Source organism: Cygnus atratus, chromosome 27, assembly GCF_013377495.2.
Source record: "Cygnus atratus isolate AKBS03 ecotype Queensland, Australia chromosome 27, CAtr_DNAZoo_HiC_assembly, whole genome shotgun sequence".
Lineage (NCBI taxonomy): Eukaryota > Metazoa > Chordata > Aves > Anseriformes > Anatidae > Cygnus > Cygnus atratus.
Genome location: NC_066388.1, coordinates 1,518,547 through 1,528,274, shown reverse-complemented (window position 1 = coordinate 1,528,274; position 9,728 = coordinate 1,518,547). Strand labels below are relative to the sequence as shown.

Here is a 9,728-nt window from a genome sequence, read left to right as displayed (position 1 = left end):
AGGAGGAGGAAGGGATTTTGGAGAAGTTCTTTGAGCATGGGAAAATTGATGTCCTTAGTTCTATGAAGTCATCAATTCCCCGGTGACTGTGCACAGCTCCACTGTAAATCTTCTCCGACTACAATGAGATCACTGTGAAATGAACTTCAATGGAATAATCAACATTAAATAAAACTGCTTTAACTATTAAAAATAGAGAAAAGTTCCATTTCTGAACTGTAACTTGCACCATTTGAATAGAAAGGTAAAATGGTTGCTTTTATTAAATTACTCAACTGTGGTGGTTGTAATGACACCTTAGATTATAGCAGAAAGATGTCTTTCCTGACATTATTTCTTGTACACATAATTACTCCTCACTGATAACAGTGCCTGCATTTTTAATGGGCAAATGTTGCCCATGTCCTCTAAATTTTGAGCAATCTGCTTTTGGAATGATTTCAGTCACTATTTAAACTTCAGCTGATAAAAGCTTTATTGTCAGAGTTCCAGTTCCTTTCTACAGTTATTTTTGTTAGCTAAAGGACAATCTATTATGCATGTGGGGCAGTGGCAAAAGGAATCCTTTGAAGGAGGATGTTTTGTATAAATTAGATTTCCCAAACCTGATGATCGAGGCTTTGGTAGGGAGGAGGCTTAATTGTGTGCATGTCATATGCATTCATTACAAAACAAAACACTGTTTGAAAATATATCCATTGATTAAATGGATCTGCTTTAAATCGTATGGTTGGTTCAAGTCAGTAATGTTCTAGTTGCATTGCCCTGAGCACGTAATGAAGGTCTGAGAGAAGTATGGCTAGCAAACAGAATTTGTTAACGCCGCTGATGCCACTGTTAATCCCATGGTCCTTTCCAGCGTTTTGTGACACTTGCATATGGTAATGTCAAAATAACCTTGTTAAAGAGCAAAGTTAACCTGACCTTCAAAGCACTTAGGCTCTTCTATTTAATGAGGTCTGATTCATCATTACATTTGTCATCGAGACCTCTGCAGATCAGTCTGAATGGCTTGCAATGGTGCGTATATAATTTTGAGAAGAAACCCAAGGCCACATCATTACTTGCTGCGTAAATAAGCAAAACTTCACTGATGTGATGGAAACCTGCAGACGTACAGTAGCTGAGGATCTTGCCTCGTGGTCTAACTTCACTCAGCTACAAGACAGCTGCTTAGAATTTCCCTTCTGATATTAACAGAAAATGTAGAGAAAACATAGAGATTATGCGGCTTTTATTTTCTGGATATAATATTTCAAACAAGCATGGAAAAATTCTACATTCTCTGCACTTTCCAAACAGCCTTTGAGTATGGGTGTGTATGTCACTGACCACTGAATAACATTGAACACAATGTCCGACATGACTACCGTTGTGCTTCTGGGAATTCAGACCAACTCATTTTATTAATTGCAGTTCTCTGTCATCATCAGCAGACTGGATCAAAGAACTACAGGACAAAGAATGGCTTTTGCTACACAAGTCTAGCGTATGCTTATGGAAAAGACAGTGCTGGGACAGAAGACAACTGGAAGGGTAAGTTTACAAGTTCCTTTTTGTCTCAGGTTGGACAAGGCCCTGGACAACCTGATCTAGTGGGTGGCACCCCCGCCCATGGCAGGGGGGTTGGAAGTAGGTGATCTTTAAGGTCCCTTCCAACCCGAGCCATTCTATGCTATGATTCTATGAAAGCAAATGTTTTCAGGTCATTCAGGCTTCTGCATACTTCACACCTGAAATATTTAATACCAACTAACATGTGAGTTTCTTTGTTCTTACTCTGATTATCTTCCAGCTGATTCCCTTTAATTTACCAATTAGTGAAGACAATAGGCTCTGAATTAACACTTCTACCATTGGTTATTTTAAGTATTTTACTTGGGAAAAATAATCAGCTGGTTTGGCTGTAGAAGGCTGTAATGGGTAAAATAATGCATTTGGAAAAAAAAAACACTCTGGGACTGTATGGAATGCAAAACCATTCTATGACGCGCAGAAAAAAATATTCTTGGTTGATTCATTCTACTTTTCTCAGCATTGCTGCCTAGAAAGGTCTTGGATCTCTTCAGAATTACATCAGTACCTCAAGTTGTATAAACTTTTGTCTCCAAAAGAATTTAGCACTACTGAAAAGAGGCTCTTGGTGTAGAAGCAATGAAATAACAACATTTGTTGATGTATTTTTGAATTCCGCTTCATTTATCAATAGCTTTAGTGATGCTAATAGCAATAGAAGAGTTGTAATACAGGGCTTCTTTTTAAAAGCAAATAGTTTTTCCAGTCTGTTACAGCCATGCTTCCTTTAAGGCATTCTTTCTCAGTGACTGCAATGAGACAGATTTGTATTTATCACTAATGTTCTGACCTCAAGCAAAGATGGAAAATCAGAACTGAGCTTGTTAGGCAGGTATGTTTTTGAAAATACTTATACTCTAAACATTCTGGTTTTATCTAACATGCTGCAATTATTGCTGTAAGTTTTCACTGGCTGCATGAACATAGTCACCTTGACTTAATGCCTGTATATCTTAATATGCTGTAATAATGATTTCACGCATTAATTGCATTTCTTGATTGGCTTATTAACATCCTTTGCTTTTGTATTTTGTGGGAAGGTGCCTAGAAGTGTACTACCTTTTTTTTTCAATGCTATTCACTATTGTGTTTGGGTTTTATATGCCTACTGTTCATCTATTTAAAACAAACAGACAGTGTTCTTTATCTTTCTAACATAAGCAGCTGTAGCTTAGTACCGTCTTCTGACACCCTTCCAGCCAGGTGAGTGCTATTATGCAACCAACCTGATGAAGACAATTAATTCCCACATACAGCAAATACTGATGATTCCATTGCTGAATGCTGCATGATTTTAATACAAATGGCTTTGCTAGTAGCCAGCCAGTGTGCTTAATGGGCTTAAACAAAACATTAACAAATGACTCATGCTTTGTGTGGGCCAAAATGTCACTGCCATTCCGAGATTGTGATGCTTGACCTACTTACATCTTTATCTGCAACGTGCCTTGTCCATTTCTCTTCCTGTACTACTTCATTTGTAGCCTTGCTTGCTCCGTCAAGCCTCTAACATACGCTGCAGTCACTTGCTGTCAGAAGCATTCACCCTTTCTTCCATCACTGCTCAGGAAGCCCATATCAATAAGATACTGTTGTTACATAGCTGTCATTTCTGCCCTCCAACAAATCTTGTCGCTGCAGAGCGTCTGGAGGTTGCAGATGCCTAATAATGTTCTTCCCTGCTCTGTCAATTGATTTCAAGGCTGCATACCCTTGTCAGACTGAATGCATAGTGCAAGGTGTGGGGAGCCAGCCAGTGCAGAGGTTTTGTAGAGATCCTGGCAGTTCCACATAACACTCATTTCTCAGCTGTTGTTCATCTTCCCCACTCCGTTGCCCTGGTATTTATCTCTTAAAGGTTTGTCATCCCCTCTGTTTATGGGCAGGCTGGAAGGCAGTTGAAGTCCTCTGTCCGTTCCCCACTGAACCATTGCTATGTTTGGAGAGTCAAGCTCACGTGAAGCTGTCTGCAGAGCACCCTCCATGCAGAGGTCTTGGTACAGGACGAGATGGCTGAATCTGATGGATGCACAGGTCTAAAATGGAATTCACCTGCACCAAAGCTAAGTTCATAGCCAGAAAGCATTAGATACACGTTAAACTCCTCCAGATGTGAGGTGAGAGTTTCAGTTGTCTGAATCTACCTCTGGGGGTTGGAAACATTTGTGGTGTTAGAAGATTCACTTGCGGTTATAGTATGACAGGTGTTTTCCATTTTAGAATGGAAAAAAGTCTTGCAGATTATCCTGTGGAAAGGAAAATCCCACCCTACCCAACCCAATTAAAATTCTACTTAAATTTTCATGGATTCGGGGAATTAAAACATCTAATTTGTGATAGAAACAGATTCACTGCCTACACTGCAATGTGATGTCAGACTGCAGCTTAGTAGAACTAGCCCAACAACTATTAAATTCTTAGCTCTAGTAAAGTTGTACAAAAGAGGTTGTGCAACTTAAATGTAATTACATTTTTAGCAATATCACGTTTCTACCTGGTGTGCTCTTGTGTGACTGGTTACTGATTCCCTGAGCTGGCAAAGTTCTCCGACCAAGGGTGAAGTCCATGCAAAATGACTGCAGTAGGAGATGGCTTTGTGGGGCCTGGTGGAAAGAAACAGAAAAGGCCTTGGGGTCCATATATCTGATTTTGATATATGTACACATGCACGCATACTTTTTGAGAGCCTCTGTTTGATATTATTAATATTGTCCTATCTCTCAGGCTCTTCTGAACTTGTCCAATGCACTCAATAAGAAGGCATATTAATCCAGGGGGTGGAAATGAGGGGCAGAGCTGATAAATCAAGATATAAGTGTAAATGCATTTCTAATGAACACGCGTTGTGTAAAATAATGGCAGTATCACTGGCTGGGGGATAATTAAAAAGACAAAAGAGGAGAAAAAAGGGAGGAAGATCTCTTTACTGGATTGTTAATTATATGTAGCCTCATTGAAAGTAATGCACCATTACTCTGGGAAAGTGCAAGAATCGCCACCTTTTGCCCACACCTACTTTCTTTTGTCTCATTCCTTCTGTCCGAGCTCTTACAAAGTGGCAATAGTTGAACACTTAGATGAACTTTCTCAAGCTTCTGGGAGCCATTTTTTGTTCTGAACTTGGCCTGTTCTACCTTCTTTTTGATGCTTCTTTACCAAACTGCAGGAAGGCCTCATTTGGAACGATTCATGTGGAAGAAAAAACAGTGTTTAATGGGGAGAAAGGTAGTGAAATAGATCCAAAGTGGAAGAGTCAAAAGGGAGGGGTAAGGATTGACTGTAGGTTAATGGTTTCGGTGTGCATTTTGGATAGCAGAACTGTGTTATTCCTACCCATATCACACGGTACTGGTTTGAGCAGGAGCAGCAGCATGGAAGCCTTAAGATTCAGTGCTTCTGAGCTCTTTGGTCATGACAGCAATTAGAAACTGAGGCAAGGTAATTTGGCAAATCTGAAAGAAGAAAATTAAGACCTGTGTATCAGACAGGGAAATAGGAAGGTCTAAGATCTTGATTAAAAAGCACGAAAGACAGAGCATCTATATTTCCCTGAATTAAGGGAAATCTTGGGCAGGCTGACATGATTCCAAATTGAATTTATCATTTGTGTCCTAATGACATGAATATTCCAGTGACAATTTCAAGGTATTGGGCAACTCATTTGAGAGAATTTTCATTCATCATATTGACAGTGATGTTAATCAAATTGACTATCCTTAACAAAAAGCCCTGCTTCATTTGAAGTATATTGCTTTTCTGCCTGAGGGGAACACTTACGCAATTAACAAAACCAGATCGAATGCTAATAAAGAAAACAAATGAAGATTTATGCATAATCTACAAAAGGACTGCAATCATTTAATTAAGAGTATATATAGCAGTCTTTGAAAGAGAGTAAGTATTAGTAGTGATAAATGAAAAAAGGCCTTTGTGTGTTCGAATAGCAGTCAGGGAAGCAGATGGTTTCTTCTGCAGCTTCAGTTTTAGTACTGCAGGACCTTCCATTGCCGGTGAGATTTTATTGCTTTAGATAAATTCCAAACTTGACGCTTCTGCTTTGTATAGCGTACTGCTTAGGGATGGAGTTAATTTGTATCATCTTCTGGGAGAGATGGTTGTCTAACAAGAGCAAGTGCACAGAAATTCTGAAATTTTGTAGAAATATTATTTCTGAGCTTTTTTAAATAAATGGTCACATAATATGTTTGACTCGGTTAAGATGTTCATTTGCGCTGAGCACACAGCAGGTATAGTACCTCTACACACTAAAAGGGACAGATGAGTATTAGCTGGCAGTGTAAGAGAGTTTATTCTAACATGCCCTAGATGTCAGAGATGCCAGTCTTAAATACCGTGTAAAATGGAAATGGCTAGTCTAATAATAGTAAAACTAAGAAATTTAGAGTCTGTTGTGCTGGGCTTTTATAATTAGTTTGGGATTCAGTGGATAGTAATAGATGAAGCAGGTTAAATTCATCCCTGCTCTAAGCATGGGCAACTCCACTGAAGTCAATAATTATGTTTTCACTTACAACCATTATTGAATTTGGCCTGGAATCTGAAAGGGAGTGAATGATGCAGACAGGATGGATTCAGCCTTAGTGGCAGCTGATGGGGAAGGTGGCTGGCAAGTCGGGAAGCTGTCGTGAGTTCGGCTGATAGGGCCTGAGCCAAAGGCAATCGAAATCAATAAAAATGAGGCAGCTTTGGTGCTTTGTGGGGGATGATGTCAGGCTTGATCTTACACGTTCTGTTACTAATGTCAAATTTAAAGAGCATGCAGGTGTTGTGCAGACCTGGCTGTATATTCAGAGGTTTATGACTTGGTACAGGGATCAGATTTTCAAGACAGGTCAGACCATGCTGCTGGCCAAACCTGGAAGTGTTCCCGGCGTGGAACTGTGTACGTCCGTGCACAGCTAACGTGGTGTCTTTGAAACTGGATGCCCATAGCTGTGGGGTTTCTGGAAGCCAATATCTGAACCTGATTTTAAACAACCATACACTTTCAGTTTTTACAGAAGTTTTATTACAACAAATTATTTGTCAGCTCTGTGGAGCTTATTAGGAAAAACTTTTTTTGGGAGGGACAACTTGCTAAATCCTCTTAGCAGCTTTGGCCTTGGTCTTTGGTTTCCTTGCAGCCCTTGCAGGATAGGGCAAATGGCAGTGGCTGACAGTATTCAAGATTTGTCTCCCTGGGTAGATGAACGTGCAAGAGAACTAGTAAGAAAAAACACTCTGAGAAATGAGATTTAAAAATCCCGAGTTAGTTGGCTGATACTCAGTAGTATTCACTGACCAGTGCCAAACTAAAAAAAAAAGAAAAAAGTTATTTTTCCTTGTTCCCTTCTGCCAAGCAAATAATTACGAAGTTATGCATTTTGTTAAATGATTTGTTGCACTGAGGATTGACATCCCAGTTCCCAGCTTTACAGAGCTTCTTCATGCCTGGTGTTGTGGCTTTCAGATTCCTGAAAATTCATGCCAGCGAGTTCAGAATCTTTTAAAATCCTCAGAAATATCAGAGGAATTACCTTCCAGTCTGCCAGTGTGCTTTGTGTCAGGTATTGCAGAGACTACCTTCAGGAGGAAAGAACCGTTTCCCTGTGGCATATTTTCTCTTCAGCACTTTTATTAAGCTGCTAATGGTTAAAAAGCAATAGAAGAATTTTAATTACTGTTGTCTTAGAACAGGGTTTGTTGCCAGTTCTTTGACCTATAGTAACTATGTGACTGGAGGAATCTGACTCAGGATTTGTATTTTATCCATATCAGTGTCCTGGTGAGTTGGAATGAGACTTCTCAAAGCATCACTGTAGCCAATTTTTACATTAGGTCTTAACAAAAAAACCCACAAACCTCAACAACAAAACATCAAACCATGACACTTTTTTCCCCTTCCACCTTAAAATGTCAATTCCTTTGAGTTTTTGTAAAAATCTGTGTTTTCACACAGCCCTGTGGGTATTTTTCTATGACCTTAGTGTTTCTCTTTCACTTACAGAGTACACGTTTAGTCTTAGTGTTCCATGTTCCTCTGGTTACCCAAGGCTGGGTTAAATCACACTGAGAGCAAGGCAGACGCTGTGTGTGTGTGTAAAGCTGTGTGGCAATTGGCCCTGTAGTGATAGCAAATCATGTATTTATCTATTGAGATACAGATATATTAAAAACTGGAAGGAGGTTCTGCAACCTTTAAATCCTTTCATGTCACTTTATGTTCCTGCTGTTAAGCTTTTGCTATGTTAATGTCATCCTGGGTTGGTAATATTTACAGCACCTAAATCAATGTTGAGGACACACAGAATATTGCAGGATCAACTCTACTTATTTCAAATGCACTTTAATATTTTGACTGCCTGACCAGAGTTTGGGAAATAACTGTGGTAGAATGATAATGAGAAGTTTAACAGTTCTATGATGGTTGAAGCGGACTTTATGGAAGTTGATAAATTTCATCTTGTAGGTTTCAATTTCTCATTCCCTACAGAGAGATGGGGAGAATACATTGATACTGCATTTCAAATTGGCTAGATCAGAAGGAACAGCAGCTAAAATCCATTACAACCCAATTACATCTATCAGCTGAAGCTGTGTGCATTCATTCGTGAACATCAGCATTTAATCCATAAAGAGGAACTAATGAGAAATTTGAAAATGGAATCCATGCATCAGTAACTTTGGAGAGATTTTGCTGGGATTAATGAACTGCCAGAACATTGTCAACACACTGAAAACCTATTCTCTCTAGGTTTGTTTACTGACCAAAGAAAGATTTTTTTTCCTGTTCTCCCTGCTCTACAGCATGTTTTTGTCTTATTGGTAGTTCCTTTTTTTTTACATTCTTGGTGCAGGAAGCGACACTTTATTCACTTGAAGGATCAAATGCTTGTTTCTTTTCCATCCTGTGTGCATCTGGCTGGACGCTTGGCTAGCTTCTGAAGTCAGATACGCTGCAGATGAACCTCTACTGCATCACTACCTCTCTTGCGTAGCTCTACAAAAGACAAAGGCATGTGGGCTAGACCGTATTTTGTAACACAGAAAGAAAACCAAGATATCAGCAACTAAATTTTATGTAGTACTATAGGCAAGTTGTTGAAGAGTTGCTAGTGTTCATTTGTAAGTTCCCCTTTAAGATTCCCTTGTAAAATGCTGTGCTAGCTAATGGATTTTCTGATTCTCTAGAGCTACCAGTAGGTATCTTTCCAGAGTTGTGGATAAAAATGAGCCCACAGGAAAGCTGATCTCTCTAATGGGAATTAAAGCATATAGTAATTGCAGAGATATGGCTAGGCTAGCATGTATAAACAAGGCAGTAAACAATCACTCATCAAGATTGTGCATTTAAATGACAGCAAGTGCAGACTATTTTTCTGAATGCTCCAAGGTGTGATATTGATACCCATCTGTATCAGTTAATGACCTAAAACTGTATTTGTATTTGGGGTGTAGCTAAGATGTGTATTAATTTCTACAGGCATTTTACCTGGAGATGCTCTAAGAACATGTAGGTATTTCAGGACCAATCAGTGAAAATTCCTCTGAGCTTTTTTTGCCCATAGATGCTCTGCCTGTTCCAAAATAAATCTCCTTTATATTCCGAGCCTTATTTTTTCCTTGCTATCCAAGTGGTCTAGTAAGGTTTGATGGCTTAATATTTATTTCCTATTTATTTTGATAGATCTCTGTCATTCACCAGCTGGATAAAGTTCCTATGCTTAACAGCAATATAGCAATATTTCCTCCCAGGAATCATTCTTTTCCACATTTAAGCAGCAGAGCTGATCTCCAAGTAGACAGATCTGACAGGTAGCTCCTCCGAGATCCCCTTTCCAATTGCACTCTTGATGTGGACATGACAGATTCGGGAAGAAAAGGATGGTGGGGAGAGGGCAGGAGAATGGAAAGCAGGAGAGGGAAAAAGAGAAAGCACACCATATGATGTGCAGTATATTTCAGCATTAAGCAATAAAGGATGGAGAGAGGTATGAAATAGAGAGCTGCAGAGCAAAGAACTGGGGTCAAGACCGCCTAGGCTAAAAGGTGGTAGCAGCATCTAGCACATTAAGCAAAAAATATGGAGGAGAATGGAACGAGAAGGGAATCCTTAGTGACTTCTTGTGTGAGCTGGAGCAAATCCCTGAAGC

At 39.4% G+C, this 9,728-nt stretch overlaps 1 protein-coding gene across 1 annotated transcript in view; it reads left to right on the top strand.

The window, feature by feature from the left end:
• The first annotated feature begins 1,290 nt into the window (after positions 1 to 1,290).
• UNC5D (unc-5 netrin receptor D) overlaps positions 1,291 to 9,728 on the top strand; it is a 296,261-nt gene continuing 287,823 nt past the window's right edge. Inside the window, exons 1-3 of the mRNA XM_035562690.2 lie at positions 1,291 to 1,315; positions 1,437 to 1,536; positions 3,462 to 3,692. The gene's annotated coding sequence lies outside the window, so the exon portion shown is untranslated. The remainder of the gene's footprint in view (positions 1,316 to 1,436; positions 1,537 to 3,461; positions 3,693 to 9,728) is intronic.